This window comes from Phyllostomus hastatus, unplaced genomic scaffold (assembly GCF_019186645.2).
Source record: "Phyllostomus hastatus isolate PE091 unplaced genomic scaffold, TTU_PhHast_1.1 phas_contig_196, whole genome shotgun sequence".
NCBI lineage: Eukaryota > Metazoa > Chordata > Mammalia > Chiroptera > Phyllostomidae > Phyllostomus > Phyllostomus hastatus.
The window spans coordinates 38471943-38487802 of record NW_025333709.1 but is presented as its reverse complement, the minus strand read 5'-3'; the positions used below and the strand labels follow the sequence as shown (position 1 = coordinate 38487802).

Genomic DNA, 15860 nt, shown 5'->3' with positions numbered 1-15860 from the left:
ACAAAATTTTTAGAGAAACTTATTTCTTCAAAAACACTGACAGCTTAGACTAAGAGAAGTAGAAAATTCAAAACAATGGAGGCTATTAGACTGCCAACAGTTGGCTGCACAGGTAGCAAGATGACAAAATATGTTCTAGCTCTCATGAAAAAAGAAAGGATAACTTGGAGAACAAAACCAAGGACCCAGAGAGAGATCTGATGTTCAAGGGCAATTTTTCCCAGGCATTGAAAACTACCAAAGAAAAGAGCCAACATTTGCTTAGCTGTATTCCAAAACTGCTCTAGACTATCGACTTCTTCATCTACCGTTTATGAATGAGAATGTTTCTATCTGTTATCCTATGCCTATCTCACTATTGTAGGTGCCATGTATGAGGAAGGGTGAGATAACCAATCTCTCCAGTTGTACAGGTGGATGAATCAAGAAAAACTACACCTAAGAGACCTCATCCAAATATAAACCTAATTTAGACCCTGTGCTTTGAGCAGATGCTATGATCAAAGTATGATAAGACTTTTGAAGATGTGGAATGTTGTTTGGCGAAAGTGTTTTTTATTTGTGAGGGACAAGACTCATTAGGAGCTCCAGGGTAAATTGTGTTCGAAGGACTGCAGATTTGCCTTCCGTGATTACTGCCTGCTGGTGTTGACACTCTTTCATGACCACACCCCTCGCCTCCCAGCCCTTGGCTGTGGGTGTAACACAGGACTTACTGCTAAAGAATAAAATATGTCAAAGTTGGTAAATAGAAATTCTACAATTATATAACATTATATGAGGCTCCATTTTCTAGCTGACTGGCTCTAGAAATTTGATGCCTAGATTTCCTGGAACAATTAAGCAACAAGGTTGCTTGACCCACCTGATAGAGATGTAAGGGCAGGTTTCTGCCAATATCAGACAAAAACTGAAACCCTCAGTATTACAACTAAATAAATTCTACCAACACCCCACTGAACCTGGAGGTGGGCTTTTCCTTAATCTAGTTGCCAGAGAAGAATGAGTTTCAGCAGATAACTTGATTGCAGCCATAAGAGACTCTCAGCAGAATACCCACCTAAATTTACCACTCCTGTCCCACAGGACTTCTGAGATAATGAAGATGTGTTGTTTTAAGCCACCAAGTTTTGTGGAATTTGTTACAGAGCAATAGATAGCCATCACAGGACCAAAAAAAGAGTTTGCTAAAAATCAAGTCCTACTAGGTCTTACTGTTTACTGGGCTCTGACTTTGTCCAGGATATTTCATTTTCTTCTGTGGATATTTCCTCACAAAGAAAATCAAACTATTAACAACCCGTTCCTCATAATTTTTTGAGGATTAGGAATTTTAAGTGCTTAGCATAACTTATTTAGCTTTTTAGTTATTAAAACAATGCAGTGCTAAGTATAGTGGCATTATTGCTTAACACTATAAGTGTAGGGGTGCTAAGTGCTGGATGTGTTAAAGGTAGAGTTTTCTGATACAGGATATTTCAATTAAAAAAAATAACCTTTAAAAATACTCTTTATGTTCCTCTTTCATCTGAGGCATAAACATTGTAAATTAAGGCCAGTCACATGGAGCAAAATGTCAATTTCCTCACTCTTTAGAATAAATAAAACAGTGCATGCTTAATTAGCTAAGCTTCTTCTTAACAAAACCAAGATATAGGAAACTATAGAATAATAGCCAAAAATAGTCTTTAATTCTTAAGTTCCAGATATTTTTAATACTCAAATTATATACAAGATTAAGGTTTTCAGCATACTTTTTTTAAAAAATTGATAAATTAGAGTGACAAGAAAAAACATGTTGAGAGGAGATTATTGAATTAGAGCCAAGAATTTGTATTTTCATTAACGTGTATAATACAAGTGCTGTGTGAATGCTAATGACTACAGCAATGCTTGAATGTTTAGATTTTAAACAAAAATCATTTCTGACTATTGTGTGAAGGCATAAAAGCTGAAATAAGTAATTTAAAGACATCTGTGTGACAGATACTGTAGAGTGGTTTACCCTTGTGTCCCTTACTGTGCCTAGGAGACTGGAATGCTAAACCATGGGCTCCCCAAACATCCACACAATTCAGATCTTACGCAGAATGTAGCTTCTGCCAAGAAGCTGCATGTGGACCAGATTATGAATGTATGTGGATATTTGGGTATGAGGGCCATTTTTCTGTAGCTGTGTTGCAAGAAATGCAGAAGCTGAGCTGTAAATGATTTCTCAGAGTTTTTTAAGCTAGGTTTTTGGATATCACAGTTGGGTCAAACGATTTGACTGTGTGGACTTTGAAAAGGTAGTGAACAGTGTGGTCTAGGAAGACATGGCTTCCTGATGGCTCAGCTTTGATATCTGTAATACACCACTGTTTCCTTGAGAAAGCACACGTGCCCCATTGTTCCAAAAAGACCCTGCTTTACTCAGGAAGCTCTTCTGATAAATGTGAGTCTCCTGGTTTTCTGGATTAAATAACTTTCTGCTCAGATTAGAATGGGTTTTTGTTATTAGAAAATAATGGAAAACATAATTTCATTATTCAGAAGTAATTTTTAAAATAACATTTAAAATTTCTTTCTACTTTTTCAACACTAAGTTATGACTGTCTCAGTATATGTATGCATATATCTAAAAACAGGTTATATACTCTATTTATTTAATATACGTAACAAAATTATGTCACTACAACATCTTTAATCATTGTGTTAATAGCTACTACCACACACATAACATGGAGACTTAGTAATTAATGCAGTCTTTCCATCTTCACTGGGTATTTGTTAAGGGTTCCTTTTCTTATGAAAACAGTCACACAGGACAACTGGTGACATAAATTACAATTTTTTTCTGATTACTGCATAAATAATATTAATTTAATTTTTGAATAAATGTATTTGAATGTTTAATGAATATTTTCAAATGATATTCAAAACCAATTGATACTCTTACAATATCCTTGACATTAAAAAATGTCTTTAACAGACAATGAACAATTACAGTCAATTATTCTTTACTTTGTTTTGGCTAGTATTCTTAAATAATTAGTAAGACTAATCAATTTAAATATAATTAATGGTGAATTTTGTCACCTTCTCTGTTTTTCACATAATTAACTTCAGACAAATGATTGCTTTAATATTTAAACTTAACTTTTTAAAAGAAAAAAATGTTCTAGAAGTAAAAAAAAACAGAGTGGAAAGTCTATAGAATTATGATTCATACTTTAAGAAACTATCAACAAAAGATTGATAGAGCTGACTACACATAAAAAGTTTCATGGGGAAAAAAAAACACATTTCAGGCCAACAGTAACAAAACATATCAAATGTCTGGGACACAATTTTTTGAAATGGTGTATTTTCATGGTACTGTTTTATCCTTCTGTTACCTCCAGTGAATTCTTGAGTCACACAACAGTCCCAAGTCAATTTCTATGTATAAACTCTATTTAATAGCTTCTTTTAATTTTATGCTGAGTAACAGGGGTCATGCTCATCTTGACCTCGGATGTGATATCAAACAATATTTAGATTGTTTACACCTAATTAACCTCATTTGTCTGAGCAGAGGGTTGGAACTTACTTTCTGACTTTGCCTCCCACACCCTGTCCACTTTTAAAGAACTATTGCCTAATTCTAGCTCTCAGAGATAATGCAGATCCAAGTGTGAATGTAACAATTCAATCCCTGATTATCCAAATGAGATAATTAGTGAAAAGGCCAGTTTTCAGGTGTGTCCCTTTTATTCTTTATTTTGTTAGCAGGCAAACAAACACACTATAATTTTTTAATGACATAAAGTGTCCCCCTGCTGATATTGGGTCAGAATTGATGCATTTGTCTATGAAACAGTAGTTAAGTAAAATAATATAATGGTAAAATACAGTAATTACATTATACATTTATTTTTATTGTTAGAATGAATTAGTATAGACAATCATAAACAAAGAAAGTGAAAAACAAATAAGGTGAAGTTCAAGTTACTAAAAATATAGATACAGATATTAATTCAAATTATTGTAGAATAGGTTAAATTCTTAGAGATTTCACCCACATCAAATTAGCATACAAAGATAAATATTGGAACCCATAATAAGATTTATTATATTGCAAAATGTTTGAGTTCTTTTTATCAGCTTTATTCATCATTTTTGTGTACCCATAAAATTTCATGGCTAGCCATTGTTTATTTTCAAAATAGTACTTTATAAATATTTTCTTTATTATAAAGTCAAATGCAATGGTTTTAATTTTATTGTTTTTAATTTGTGGGAATAAAATTAGTGGCAAAGAATTGGAAAATGGCTATGGTATTCAAAGGAATTCATTTTTAAGTCATGAAAACTTTGAATATGCATTTAAATTGTTATACAACCAATTGAGTCAATTTAATTAAAGACAGTGATGACTGTACTTTGAGAATTACTTAGTCTACACCAGAAAGGTAAAATGCACTTTTTGTTCATTTGTTCACTTTAAAATAACCTTTTCAGTTTAAAAATAATTTTAAACTCTTTTTTTAATGACCATCTAATATAAGTGATGAAAATGTCAATTTTCACTATCCCAATATTTAATAACATTATAAGAGAATATGTGTGTGTATATTTGTGTAATTCTATCTTCTATATCTATTTTTTAGAAAAAAAGTTGATATCATTTACTCTGCCTGTTAAAATTTTATATTTGAAATTTACAAAATATGAAACTAATGTGAATATATGAAATTATAATCATATTCCATAAATCTTAATCATATTAAGAAATATGTTTTTAGATTCTCAATGCTGAACAGCAGTTAAAGAATTCTATTAAGTGTACTTGAATTTCATCTATAGAGTAAAATAAGTTAACATAAAAAACATATTAAATAAAAACATTCCAAAAATTTGATTATCAATTATTTTTAAAACTATGTAATCTAAAGTCAAGACTTAGTGTTCACACTACTATTAAGAGCCCCTGGAATTTTCTTTAATGCCAAATATCCCTATAATTTATTAATCATGCAGAAAGGAAAATGTCTTTGAAAATAAAATTTTATTTATTATTTTAATGGAAATTAGTGTAATTTTATCCCCTTAGGTTCTATTTGTTATTTATAAATAGCTTTCAAATTTATACTGCATATGAACACTATATTCATACAGGCATTTATAATTAAGACAAACATCAAACATTAGACTGAAGCACATAAAGTTGCTTACATTACCATTTTAACCTATGACAATGACAATGACATACAGTTGAATTTACCACAGTAACCAAATTATGAAGTAGAAACACTAAGTTTCAAGTACTAATAAGAGTCAGTTTACCAAAGAACAGCAAAAGTGGTTCTTTTTCTTTTCTTCTAAAATAAACTTAAAGAGAAATGTGCATTATCAAGAGTCTTTAGTTTGATGTGTCTCATGTGGTGAAGTAAATAAAGTTGATATCAAAGTGAATTCTGAGAACTGGTGACTGTTTAGCCTCTTCCTCAGACTCCACCCTAACAGCCTCTCCTCAGAAGCCATCTCCTTCTCAGCTAACAGCTTCTTACATTTTATAAGTTTACAGGCCAAGAACATTATAATATGTGCAGTGTAAAGTAAAATATGATGTCCAAAGTATCTCTGACAGTTTAAACTCCCTGTGATAGAGTTATGTTTGTACTCTTGATTTTCATAGCTACTTGCCGAACAACTTGCTTAAAGCTGTCTTCTCAAATAATAATAATATATGTCCATTAAATCCACATTCATTCTGTTTCATTCAGTTTTTTTCCACAATAATGTTGAGTTGGACACATGGAAGGCTTAGTTTACTCTCTAATTACTCGTGCAGTTATTATGTTACTTTGTATAATTATTTTAGTGTAATAATAACTACCTTCTAAAAATTTGACATGATGGAAATTACCATCTTTTTAGAACAGATGATGAAAATTAACTTAGTAATTACTTATTCACTGGCTGACATAGTCCATAGACACAAAATTTTCCCACTGCTATTGTGGAAAAGGGTATCATAACCAAGACAATTCAGATTCATATGTTTAATTGAAGTTACGCAAATATTAGTAAGAAGGAGTACTGAAGGTAAGAAATGTTTCACCTTATGGGAAAACAAGATGGTGAGAGCAATGTCAAAATGTTTCTGGATTCAGTAAAATAAAACAATAAAGAAACATTGTATGAAGACTGTCTCAGTGATAGGTTGCATACCTTCACTTTGTCACACTGGCTATGATTGTAGTTTATGCTTGAAACTTATTCTCTGTATGGTGAGTATATTGGAAGGTGCAGTGGCAATAGGAAATAAATAAAGGGACCCATCTTTCTCAAATTTCCTTTCTCTAAACCCTCATAGACAAATAAACTAATTCATAAATTTTTTTGTCTTTCTTTTCTCATGACATTATTAGAACTGTAATAATTCAGATTGCTTTAAGATAATTCTAAATTAATTTTAAGCATTATGTTTAATTATTTATAATATTGTAACAATTTAAAACTTGCTCAAATACATGTTTTTACAATTTCTGAGTTGATTTGTTCAGAATCACAGTTTCAAGTGTTACCTTTATTAATTTATTTCTATGACAGTCTTAGATCTCCTTTGACGTGCATTATGCATTGCTAGTTTAATCTGTTCTTGGTTCAAAAATACATTGGATGATAGTTTTACAATTTCTTTAACTTAAGCAGCGTATTGGTAGTTTTGTTAAGAAATTGTATCAGCCTAGTGACTTTCTGCATTCTGTGGCTTAGGAATAAATGATGGTTACTTTCAAAACTTCTTGTACAAATAATTTTAATTTGGTGCTAAAATATGACTGAATGGTAAAAATTTTAACACAAAGACCAAGGTACTATAGTGTTAAGAAAGGAGTGGGTATAAGAAATTGCACAATGGAATACTATTCGGCCATAAAAAAATAAGAAAATTTTACCCTTTGTGACAGTATGAATGGACCTGGAGAACATTATTCTAAGTGAAGTAAGCCAGTCAGAGAAAGACAACTATCATATGATTTCACTCATGTGTGGAATCTAATGAACAAACTGAACTAATAAGCAAAATAGAGGCAGACTCATAGATACACAGTAGGATGACAGCTAAGGCTGGGAGCAGGGCAGTGGAGGTGAGGGGGTGGAGAGACAGCAAAAAGAAAAAAGGGCGCATGGACATGGACAACAGTGTGGTGGTTGCTTGGCGGGGAGTATTAGGGACTAAGCAGTAATGGAAAAATACAATTTAAAAAGAAAGAAAAAAAGCCAGTACTGGAAAGGCAAACACTATTTATTTTTATATGTGTATAATTTGTCAGGGTCTGCTGATTCCATTTCATTGGGAATGACACTTACCTCAAGAGTTAGTGCAATATTGTGTGCTGGATAATTTTTTGATAGAACTTTTTAAAAAGTTTTTTTTGATCCTTGGAGTTCTGTAGATTTGTTTCCATATGAGCTGGTTGTTTTGTATAAACTACATTCTTAAAATTTAAACAGCAATTCAAATGTATCTCATAAAAAAACAAAAATTAAAAGAAGTCTGGTGGGAAGTGATGGGTCTAAAGTCACTTAGAAGTAGAAGAATTACTTAGATTTATCTTGAAATCACATTATTATATATTAAATCAATTAGCATATGATTGGATTTTTCTAAAGCTTGCTTTAGAAAAAAGAATGCAGCAGTGAACAAAACACAGAAAAACCACTGCTCTTTGCGCAGTGCTTACATATTATAAAGTACTTATAATTAAGTACTTTATTATATGTAAATAATGCAGTGCTTATTATTATAAAGACATTAGCAATATCTGTAAGTAAGTAGCATGGTAGATTTTAGAAATACTGTAAAAGAGCCTAAGTCAGGATGGTGGAGGAAGTTTGCAGGAAAGAAAATATTGCAGCTTAGACACGGTAATCAGAGACGGCCTCACTGAGGAAGTGTTAGTGAAGCAAATACTATGAAGGATGTCAGGGGTGGGGGACATACCGTTCTTAAAAAAGGGAATTGCAAATACAAATGCTCTGGCGTAGGGGAATGGCCTGGCACTTAAAGCCCTCTCATGATACAAAGCCAAGTAAACAGGAGAAACACCATAAATGATGGAAAAGAATGAACAAATAAAAGAAACATTATAGGAAAAGGAAATTTGAAAATGTATTTAGTCTACCTTAGAAAATTGTAGAATTATATACATTATAATCTCATCAAACTGTGGAAAATTTTGTGTCAAAATTGTATATGCTATATGCTATATGCTATAATTGTATATGCTATAAGATTGTATTTATTTTTATTTTTACAGAAAGGAGAAGGGAGGGGAAAAGAGAGGGAGAGAAACATCAATGTGAGAGAGAAACATCAATCCGTTGTCCCTCACATGCACCCAGACCAAGGACCGAACCTGCACTCCAGTCATGTGCCCTGATGAGAATTGAACTGGTGATCTTTTGCTTTGTGGGATGATGTTCAAACAAAGGAGCCACACTAGTCAGGGAAAAATTATATATACTATAAAATATGTGATCAAACAGCAAATGTAATGTGTTCTAAGACCAAAAAGAGCTAATTGGGAAAGCATAAATATACTGCTTGCAGTAAATTATTGTTCTACACATTACATCCATCACTGGAAGTACTCTCAGTAGCTCAACTTTTGAGAGATCCCTTCCATGGCCCATAAACTGGAGTCAATTTCTTTAGAAAACCTTCTAGGTATTTACATTTTCCTATCAGAAATATTTTGCTTCCTTTTTTCTCTTTTGGTTCAACTATTTTAGTTTTTGTGTCTTTGTTTTTAATCATACTGTTTTTAAATGTATTAAGTTTATGAATTCAAATTATATATCTTCCCTTTTATTAATACCTTTTTAGAACTATAAGCAAAAAAATGACATGGTATTGAAAGATTAAATGCCTTTACCAATCCAGTTTTTCCTGCAAATACCATATGTTATGTGTCAAAATAATAAATTATCCATAATTATTATAAAGAGAAAAATACACTAGAGACTTGAAAAGCTCTGCTAGTGACTTTCTCTGTAACTTGTTGTAAGTAGGCTAATTAATATTTCTAGTCATAAATTATGCCCATTATAAAATAATGACATAAACTAGATTACCTGAGTGTTCCATGCCAGTGGTATGATTTTGTATAAATTTTCTTCTCACTGAATAGGTTCAGTTTCTGAAAATTTTTTAACTTCTTTGAATATATTAGATTATTCCAAAATTAGTAAGATGTAGCTTTTTAGCAAGGAGGACATAGTGAAGTACTGGTGATAAATATAGAAATTAAGAAAGTAGTAATCATGATTCAGTAAGACTTTAAATTACTACATTAAGGGGAGTCAATATTTTTCCCAACACTAGTGCAAGCCCACACCTGAATTTTACATATTATTTTTTCTCTAAAAGTCCAAAGCTATAATTCATTGCAGTAATATAGCACCTGTAAAAAATACATTAGAATTATAAAACAAAATTATTCTTAATTATTGCTCTACAGTTTGTCACTGGCAACTTGATCTTATGTGACAAAAAGAGAATATGTTGAAATGCATATATATTTTGGGGTAAAAAATGCACATATTAGTATGTTACAAACATGTATCAATATCTGATTAATCCATTAGGTACACTATGTAGTGGACATAAGAAAGCAAAGCAATGTCACTAAATGCAAGTTCACATTATAGTTACAGATACAAGCAAATCAACTTTAGTTTCTTTTACTAATTTTGCTATAGGTTTGGTGTTTTAGATTTTCAAACATGCTTAAAATTGACCTCTCTATTGTATTTAACTCAATGAGATTTTCAAAAATAAAATTTAAAGAGACAAAGATGTCAATATTAATACAAATGATATCAGCTTTCATTTATTTAATATTTGTGATACCACAAAAAGCTCAGTTGTTTCCATACCTGTATTATTTACTTTTTTATAACAAATGTATGACCCTTATATTAATAAATGAGAAAACAGAGAATAAGAAAAATGTTCAACGTCTAAGGATACTCTAAAAGTACATTGCACTAAGAATTGACTTTCAATCTTCTCTGCCATTAAAGTTGTTGACATTTTATTATAGCACCTGTCCATATAATCTTTGTGTTTTATTAACAAAAAATTATACATGATACATAACATTAATATGATCCACAATATATTAATTGTCAATATACTGTGAAACAAGTTGTCTTAAGGTAGCAGGAGTTACACAACTAAATAGAAAATCTTTATAAATAGTTGATAAAAATGCATTGATTCATTTATTATGCTCATTAATTATAGCATCTCCTAATGAGTTAAGAAAATATACCTTTTGTATTTAATACAAAATGAATTTGAGGTTAATGATAGTAAAGCCTATATAAAAAGTTTTTAGAAAACTTGAATATGAGTCAATCACCACATATTCTTATGGAAATGTATAGAGTGGCTGAGAATTCTGGGAAAAATAGTCTTTTTAATTAATCCTAATTACAAAGGCAATTGACTTTTTCTTACCTTTACCGGAGGACATTTTTGCATTGCTTTGTAGAGAGAGGGGAAGGAGTGGAGAGAGAGAGAAACATTAATGTGAGAGAAAAGCAACAACTGGCTGCCTTCTCACACCCATCACAACCAAGGTACGTGCCCTGACTGGGGACCAAACACCCCGGGAATCAAACTTGTAACTCAAGCATGTGCCTTGACCAGGAATGTAACCCACAACTTTTCAGTCCGTGAGATGATGGTCCAACCAATCAGTCCACAATGGCCAGGGCACAAAGGTAATTGACTTTTGAGAACAAATTTATGAACAGGTAGAAAAAGAATGAAATAGATAAAAATAAGAATACAAGCCTATATATTACGTTGGCCAAAAAGTCCGTTTAGTATTTTCCATAAAATAAAAGACTTTTTAAAAAATTTTCACCAATAACCTTAATGCTTTGGATATCTCTAGTATGTTGGCTATCTCCTACATGATATGCCATTGATTGTTCTTAATTAATGTCTTGATTTGGTCACCATCAACATTAACTGGTCTGTGTGACCATAAAGCATCATCTAGAGAGAAATCTCCAGCGGGAAACTTTGCAAACCACTTTTGACATGTTCTATCAGTCACAGCACCTATTCTGTACACTGCACAAATCTTTTTCTTCTTTCTTTTTCTTTTTTTTTTTTGCATTTCGGTTGGGTTTTTACCTTTCTTGAAATAATAAAGTGTAATATGCTCAAAATGGTGCATATTTTCTTTCATCTTCCATATTAAAATGGCTATAAAAATTCACCAATTTCAGTAATATTTTAAGTGCACACTGATATGACAGCTGTCACAATACAATCTAACAAAATTGTTCTGAGTGAAGTTAATGACTATTAAGCATGTTAGAGCCATCTAACAGAAACAAACAAACTTTTTGACAACCCAATACAGAGGCTTTTAAAAAATCAAATACAGAAAGTATTAGTTGGAGGGGGGCAGTGAGGGGATGGAGGGATTGAGATAAAAGGAAAATGACTTATGGACATGGACAACAAGGTGGTGATTGCTAAGGGTGAGGGGGTCTAAGGAGACTAAATGGTAATGGAAAGAAAGTACAATAGAGATTAAATATTAAAAAAGAATGAAAAAAGTAAAAAAAAACAGGTTTCTAGTAAACAAGTTTCAACTTAACCACAAATTTTATTTATTTTTTTTTCATTTTATCTATTTCATTTTTAGCCAGCAGGGTAGGGACGGAGAAAGACTGGGAGAGAACCATCAATGTACAGTTGCCTCTAACACTGCCCCTACTGGGGACCTGGTCCACATCATTGGAATGTGCCCTAACTGGGAAATGAACCAGTGACCCTGCGGTTTGGAAGCCAGAGCTCAATCCACTAAGGCACAACAGCCAGGGTAAAAATTTTCAAATTGCAGAAATTATATTGTATATTATTATACTGAAAACTGTACACAAAAATAGTCATTCAAAAAAAAAGCAAGTATTGCCAGGCTAAATAAAAATTAAAAAATCATGAAAACTCAGTCCAAAATACTTAGCCACTTTTATTAACTAAAGTTTCAGGTTATTAATTATTTACATACCATGATGGTAAAATAACTTAAAACAATGGGCTAGATATATTTTGATGATGTTATGTATCATAATAGCATATGAAGCTATTCTGACATAAAGTAAAAGGATCATAAAATGTTTCACTTTTTCTTATATGCATACCTACATAACCTGTGACTTGTAACAGTATCATTTTGGTAAGTAAAACTAATCTGTCATGAACCTAAGTGTGTAATATGTCAAGAGCTCAGCTGAGTGGGAAGGATAAAACAGTCAAGTATTGGAGGTGCTGATTAAAGCAACAAGCGAAAAAGGAAATAGTTAAACCTTCACTCATTGAAATGGTATAAGCTAGAGTCTAAAACCAGAGAAGGCACTGACTCCTCCTGTTTTATTTCCCTCATGGAATGGTACAGCCCGGCTCGGGGTCTATTGCATCAGCGCAGACATGGGGGTCATCTCATTGTTGAGGGGAGCCCCAAACAGAAGGCTCTGGCAGTTTTATGAGCTCTGGGGGCATAGGGAGGGCAAGGGGGAAGGGCTAGGAATGGAAAAGTATGAGTACTGAGTCTGAGTGAAGAAAATTTGCATTCAAGTTTGTCCCCTTCTTCCCCACAAGGAACTATCAGCAGAGGCTCTGAAAGAGGAACTTGGTCAAGTCCTCAGGTAAAGAGACCTGGGAGTGAGGCCCCGTGAGGCCTGTAGGTAAAGCCTTTATAACTGCCTATGGTCAGACATGAAACAACACACAAATGTTTTCAGCCAGGAGCTGGACTCCTCAATAAGCATATCCCTACTATTTAAGTTATTAACCAATGATTGACAACAAGTGTCTTGATGAGAAAATGGTGTTCAATGTTTCCATTCTAAAAAGACAACAAAGGAGCAAGAGATTGTGGCAGTATTCAACTGCCATATTTTTATAGAAAATAAAAAAATACAAAACAAAACCAAGACATTCCAAGAATAAAAGTCAAAGAATATGACAAATGCCTTTCCTTAGACTGTTCTTACCTTCAACCAGGATCCAAGCGATGAAGTAATCAATTACATTGATTAAGTAATCAAGCAAAGTTCCCTGATGTAAGGAATCAGTGATACAAAGCACAGAGCCTAGCTCAAAACAAGCTAGCAGCACTACTGTGAGGGGGAGCCTTTGACTCGCCAAGCAAGTCTCATAAAGCACTGACTTCTGCTCTTAATATCTTCTCCAGATGTTCAACCATGGCACCAACTGAATTCCATCCCACCTTTGTGAACCACTGTGCATGAGTGACCTCCCATAAAACAGAAAAGAAAAGAATGGTGGCATGTATTTCCATTTTAACTCTTGCATGTAAATAAGTGAGCCCCTATTTTGAGATTTGATGTTATCAATATTGAATTTAAACAACTGCATTCAGGATATAAAGAATATTTGGAAACTGTGGTATGTATTGAATACTACCAGTCTCCACCTGTAACTTGAGACAAATATCCCTCTAAGAAATTATTACTTTCTAATAATTTGAAAAAGTTATTGTTATTAAAATTGAAAATAACATGAGAAAAATTTTATCTGGGAATTTCAAGTTTTAACATTCCTTTATTCTAGCTATGTATTTTTTTATTTAAGTTTCCCATGAAAGTTCTATATAAGATCACGTTATTCCAGCATCTTTTCAGTTGTTTTTTTTCTTGCATTTGCCCTATTTTTTCCCACTTATGAGACTTAACTTTACTTTCAAGGACGTTTTTGTGGTGCTCATCCAGCTTTAGTCTAGTGATCACCACCTTGCTGGGGCGAACACCCACATGAACAGTTTTGACATTAGCTTTCTCCTGCTGCGCTCCTTCAGTGTAGCTGACATAGTCCTTCACGTGAACCTGGGCAACTTTGCTGCTCTCTGTAGTGGACTTGCACAACCTGAATTTCATCATCCTTTTGGATGGGCATGGACAGAACACTGTATTTCTGTCTTAGTTCGTTAGAAATAGGAGAAGACATCATCTTCCTGCAAATGCAGGAAGGTACATTAAAATGCCTTTTATGGTTCTTGCTGTGGTCAGAAGCCACAAAAGGACTGAACTTCATTTTAACTTCTGGTTCTTCTGTGATGGCCATGAAACAGAAAATCATTGTCTTTTATATCATATTAACCTCAGGGTTTAATCAGTAATTGTAACAATATTACATCAAGCTTAACAAATAAAGAGCTTTCCAATTTATAATTTGGATAATTTCTAAAAATGGGTTAAAAATATGAATATAAAATTCACAAACTGTTAAATTTGGAAAATAAGCATATGATAGTATTTGACTCACTAATAACAAACAATACAACAAATTATATATTTGAATAATTATTGTTAAATGTACATAGAATAAGGTCATCTCACAAATTATTGACAGGCATATAAATCGATAGTAATGTCATAAGAAAAATATGTCAATATATATCTACATAAAAATTAGTCATGATATAGAAGTGAACAAATGAAATTTGAAATTAAAATCACATTACCATTTTATATGGGTATAAAAATACTAAGTTATAAATATGACAAAATATGTATAAAATGTACAAGAGGAAAACTATAAAACTGTGAAGAATAAAATCAAATAACTAAATAAATGAAGAAATATTCCATGTTCATGGATATTAAGACTCAATATTGTCATGATTCAGGTCTTTCAAACATGATCTATAGATTAAATATAATCTCAATGAAAATTCCAGCAAGCTATTTTGTGGATATTGACAAACTGATTTTAAAATTTATGTGGAGAGGCAAAAGACCCACAGTAACCTACAAAGAATTCAAGAAAACCAAAGTTGGAGAGCTGACACTACTTGACAAATAGATTAATGAAACATAATAGCAAGTCTAGAAATGTACTTACACCAGTGTAGTCAACCAATCATTGACAAAGAAACAAAGGTAATCACAATGGAGCAGAGAAGGAATTTCTTTTCTTTTTGTTTTAAATTTTTGATCCTTACCTAAAAAAATTATTTATTGTTTTTTAGAGAGAGTGGAAGGGAAAGAGAGAAGCATCAATTGGTTGCTTCTCATATGCTCTGGGATCAGGGACTGCATGCACTCTGACCGGGGATCGTACCCACCTTGAGATGAATCCAACCTGCAAACTAAGTATGTGCCCTGATGGAATTGAAGCCACACCTTTCAGTTACAGGAGGATGCTCCCACCAACTGAACCACACCAGCCAGGGCAAGATATTCTTTTCAATAAATGGTGTTGGGCCAACCAGGCATCCACATGTAAACATGAATCTAGACACAGATCATATGTACTTCATAAAAATCAACTTAAAATCAATCAGATACCATATGGTCTCGCCTATATGCAGAACCTAATAAACAAACCAAACAAGTGAGCAAAATAGAACCAAAGACATGGAAATAAAGAACAAACTGGCAGTAACCAGAGGGAAGGGGGAAGGGAAAGAGGAGGAAGGGACAAGTCAAAGAACATGAATAGAGGACTCATGTGCATGGGCAATTGGGAGGATTGACAGTGAGAGTTACAGAGGATGAGGTGGGGGAGAGCAACAGGGAAAAAGGTGGGACAACTGTAAGTGAACAGCAATAAAAAAAGAGAGAAAGAGAAAGGGAAAAAATGGATCAAGACTCAATGTTATTTTGCTTGTTAGTTCACACACACTGTTTATATGATTCCACATGTAAGTGAAATCACATGGTATTTGTCTTTCTCTGACTGGCTTATTTCACTTAGCATAAGTCTTCTTTAAGTCTCCAAGTCTCCTTTACTGCCTAGTAAAATAGTGACAGACTCATAGAGTGCAGGTTGACAGCTC

The 15860-nt window shown here is 32.8% G+C and overlaps 1 pseudogene; it reads right to left on the bottom strand.

Annotated features, from left to right (window-relative positions):
• Window positions 1-13684: 13684 nt before the first annotated feature.
• Window positions 13685-14113, bottom strand: LOC123815875 (annotated as a pseudogene).
• Between the last annotated feature and the right edge of the window lie 1747 nt (window positions 14114-15860).